This window comes from Aegilops tauschii, chromosome 2 (genome assembly GCF_002575655.3).
Source record: "Aegilops tauschii subsp. strangulata cultivar AL8/78 chromosome 2, Aet v6.0, whole genome shotgun sequence".
In the NCBI taxonomy this organism is placed as follows: Eukaryota; Viridiplantae; Streptophyta; class Magnoliopsida; order Poales; family Poaceae; genus Aegilops; species Aegilops tauschii.
The window spans coordinates 347232903-347237758 of NC_053036.3; the positions used below are offsets into that span (position 1 = coordinate 347232903).

General features: G+C 42.8%; 1 long non-coding RNA gene across 1 annotated transcript; it reads right to left on the minus strand.

Annotated features, from left to right (window-relative positions):
- Positions 1-3100: 3100 nt before the first annotated feature.
- LOC120973398 (uncharacterized) lies at positions 3101-4627 on the minus strand. Its single transcript, XR_005768183.3, has 2 exons — positions 3857-4627; positions 3101-3764 (listed from the first exon to the last, which is right to left on the minus strand). It is a non-coding gene; the product is annotated as an uncharacterized lncRNA (long non-coding RNA).
- Positions 4628-4856: the final 229 nt, after the last annotated feature.

Here is a 4856-nt window from a genome sequence, read left to right on the forward strand (position 1 = left end):
GGGACCGATTCGCTCATCTCGGTTGGACCGAAATGTTACGAAAGGGAAACAGAGAGATTACAATCCCATCCCGGTGAGACCGAGATCCCTATCGGTGAGACCGAAAAGACTAGGGTTTCTGGCAGTGGCTATGTCAATTGAACTCGGTGGCGCCGGATAGACAGTTTCAGTGGGGCCGAGTTTGACTTTTGGTTTGGGACATATGTGGATGTGAGAAAGTAGTTGAGGGTTTTTTGGAGCATATCACTAAGCACTTTGAGCAAGAAACTCATTAAGCAACACCTCACCCCCTCTTGATAGTATTGGCTTTTCCTATGGACTCAATGTGATCTTGGATCACTTAAAATAAAAAATGTAGAGTCCTGAGCTTTGAGCTTGAGCCAATCCTTTGTCCTTAGCATTTTGAGGGGCCCACTTTCTAATCCATGCCATGCCAATCATTGAGCTTTCCTGAAATATTTATCTTGAAATAGCATTAGCTCAATGAGCTATATGTTGTTAGGAATTACCAAAACCACCCAGGGATAGTTGCACTTTCAGCCGTCGAGCAGATGCGCGAGATGCGGCGAATTCTCCCGATCTCGTCCAGATTCGGCGCGGCGGAGCAAGGACGGGCACCAGGAGAGGATTGACGGGGGCGCGGCGGCGGAGGGATGGGGCGCGCGGCGGCGAGCAGAGGGACAGGGACGCGGCGGTGGAGGGATGGGGCGCGGCCCTCGTGTTCTCGTACGGGATGTGGTGGCAGGGTTTTTTTTTTTGCAAAAAAACGGAACGTTATCCACATTTTAAGTAGGACTGCGGGTCAATTTATGAGAAAGGGGGGACTTTTTTGTAAAAAAGCCCAATGACGGACGACCAGAAGCAATGGCTGGTTTATTATTAGGTAAAGACTAGGAAAAGGGCCCGTGCGTTGCAACGGAAGAAAAAAAAATATCATAATCTTCAATGGGCATGATCACATTTTGTTGCATCACTCAGGTACACTATCACTCTCAATTTCATGAAAACATGAACAATTTTTTAAATCATGAACATTTGTTATATTTCATTATCGTGAACATTTTTCAATTTCGTGAACACTTTTACAAATTTTTGAATATTTTCTAAAATCAAGAACATTTTTAAATTGATGAACATTTTTCACTATTTGCAAATATTGCTTTAATAATTGTGAATATTCTTAAACAATTTTCTTGAATCGGCGAACATTTTTAGAATCAACAAACATTTTTATGGAAACTGGTGGAATAATTTTTGAAATTTACGAACATTTTTCTGATTTAACGCACATTTTTTTGTTTAACAAATACTTTTTGAAATGGATGATCATTATTTGAATCAGCGAATATTTTAGGAATGAATAAACTTTTTTATAAGTCACGAGCGGTTTTCGAATTTTAAGAATATTTTCCCATCCGTGAACATTTCTTAAATTGGCGAAATTTTTTCCTATTTCATTATCATTTTTTAATACACGAACTGTTTACAAAATCATGAACGTATTTTGATTTCTCAAAATTTTGGACAGTTTTTAAATAAGTAAACATATTTTTACAAAATCACAAACATTTTCAAAGTCCTAATTTAAAAAAATGGAAATGAAAAAGAGAAATAGAAAAACAAAATTTTGAAAAACAGGCCGCCCGGACATGGGCCGGCCAAACAGGTGCACTGCATTTCTCCCAGCGCGCACTTTCCAGTATAGAGGCTCCAAATGCATGGGCCGGCCCGGGGGGGGGGGGGGGGGGGGCTTCCCTGTGAAATTTTTTTTTATCACTTATTACAGGTGCATTGGTGGGTAATATTTTGCAAATTTGGGGGCAATTCCCGTGACGTACCGCTAGAAGGAATAACCCCTTTATCATTAGGTAGGTATAGATATAGATATAGATGTTTCATTGTGTACTTTTTTTCATCTAAATTGTACGTTGTTTTGTATACATCTGAAACATCTTTCTTTACACGTTGGCCAGTTTTAAAATACATGATAAACATGTTGTAAAATATGTATTTTTATTTATACATACATATACATTGTACATTTTTTATATACATAAAGTACATTTTACACATGTTTAGCATTTTCTAAATACATGATTATCATTTTTTTTCATATATGCTTTTGATGACTATTTTTCATGCACATTGTATACTTTTGTACCCAGCTGGAACATTATTTTTTTATACACAGTTAGAATTTTAAAAATACATAATTAACTTTTTTCCAATTATATGTTTTGTTGTGTACTTTTTTCATACACATTGTACATTTTCTTTATACGGCAGGGATACATTTTTTACATTCAAATTAGGCATGGAGGTTGTGTATACAATGCCTGGGTAGCTAAGTGGAGCACTGCAGAACATAATAAATATAAGATTTAATATGAATCATGCGTTATTTGTATCAGATCATACAAATATGTAACCTGAGTTTTCTTTTTTTTGCGAGGGGTGTAATGTGAGTTACTTCAATATTTTCTATGTATTGGATGCTACCTCCCAATTGAGATCTTACACTTTAGAGTATAGAAGGAAAATGCTGGCAATTTAGGTTGGCTGAACATTCTTTGCCAAGGTATAGTAAATACTTTATTAACTTTTATTTATACTTGGATACAACTCCTGGTTGTACTTTACTGTACATCACTACATAGATATATGTTTTTTTAGTAATGATAAATTTCAGAATAAACAAAAGAATTTCTTTTTTGATGGGAACACGAATATATATAGTTTTAGCACAATACCCGTGCGTTGCAACGGGTCAACCAAATGAGTATAATTCTCGCAAAAATGAAAATAAATAAAAAATTCGGTCTTTAGTTTTCTTCTGGACCAGATTTTTTTTATCTGGAGACGTTGTCGCGTCAATCTTAGTTTTCCTATAAATCTATGGCACGTTGCAGCCTCGCATGGTGGGGTGGGGTGGGGTGGGGGGGGGGGGCATAATTTTTATCTCGCCCAGGCCATCCGATCCTCCGAAACATTTCTCTTTTTTATCTCGCCTGGTGACAGTGATTTGGAGTTGGATGCTTCTTTATCTCGATTGATTTGATTTTACGTGGTTAGAAATTATTTTCACCGTCGTATGCCACAGTTTATGAATTGCAAATTTCAAACTTTTGAGCAATATGAGGGTTGAAATCTTACATGTTTTATAGTACACAAAATGCATACTATTATACTCCGGTGTTACTCAAGGCAATACCCAGAAACATCATCCAGGGCAGGTAAAGGAAAAAAACACATAAATTACAGGGAACTGCTCCTACTCAATTAGTACTAAACTTCTGGCTCCTGCAAGTATGTCCTACCCTAGCTTCAGGAAATACTTGATGATTGTTACCAAAGACACGAGCATTACGTCCAGAAAGTTTGCATGACAAGAGAATCAAACCCCTTCCTTCTGTTCTTACGGAGTTGCAGTCTAGAAGTGTGCCACCATTCAAGCATTGTATTTGAGGGATTGGGAGCACGCAATGAACAAGCATGTGGTCCGTTGTTTCATCCTCCTGAAGACAGAGAGAACACGGCGAGATGGTCGCCTGTAGGCCCCTGGAAACCCTGCGGTCAGACTTCCATATCCTGTACTTGAGAGAAAACCAGATGAAAACTTTACAATTCATTGATGTATAGCTCTTCCGGATAGCATTAGCAAGACAAAAACACTCCTTGCTCTGACATAGAATCTTGTAGCTGGATTCTTCAGAATAGTAGCCTGACGGTGACAAGCGCCAGGCAAATGTGTCTTCAGTATTCCCCTGAACCTGAATCCTATTAATCGCAATCCATAGCCTGAAGTACTGAAGCAGATCACGGAAATAGAGATTATTAGCAATGTATAGTACAGTACCTAACACAAGCAGAAATCTTCCCTCGTCAATGGATAGAGAGATCCATCTGATGTTTTCCACCGAGGCTCAGGACCCTGTAGGCTTCCTTGATTCCTCGCTGCAGGTCAGGCCAATAGTCGATGCTGGAGGCCAAAAACATTGCAGCAAAGGCAGGCAGGCGGCGGGGCGCGCGTCGTGCAGCGAGCGCGGTCGCGGGAGCGCCCGGCGAGGCGCGGGCGGCAGGCGGCCGTGGTCGACAGCCAGCAGGACACGCGGCGGTGCGCGCTCCTGCACGCGGCATCGCAGGCAGCAGCGCGGAGCATGGTGCACGGCGTTCGGTGGCGACTCATGCTCCAGACTCGACGCGGAAGAGGATGAGTAGGAGAAGAGATCGAATCTTGCACTGAAATTCGATCCAAATCAGAGACGGGTCTCGCGCGCGAGCACGGCGCCGCCCACGGCCCGCAGCCCCTTAAGCAAGATGTGGACACGCCGTTCCGCTGCAGCCGCTGTCGATGGCTCCAGGACGCACCTCCTCCGCGTCGCCCGTCAAACCACCGCCCCGGCCCCCGCGCCACCTGCAACGGCCCGACGCCTCGCCCCAAGCGAGCACGCCGGCCGCCTTATCACCCTCCGACGCGACGCCTCGGTCCGCCGCGCTCTACAACGCCCGCCGTCATGCCTCGCCCCATTCCTGGTCTAGGGCGTCGTGGACGCCCGCAGCGACGCACTGCCTTGGCTTCTGCGGCGTCGACGCCGGCGGCAAGCAGCGGGGTGTGGCCGGCGATGGCAATGGATAAGTGGTGGAGGTGGCCGGTGGTAGTAGGGGGTGTTTTGCAAAAAACGAAACGTTATCCATTAGTACTCACTTTAAGTAGGACTGCGGGTTAATGTTTTAGAAATAGGGGGATTTTTTTGCAAAATGCCTGACGACGTACGACAAGAATGTACTCCCTTCGTCCTAAATTTTTTGTCTTAGATACATCCGTATGAATGTATCTAAATTAATATAAGACAAAA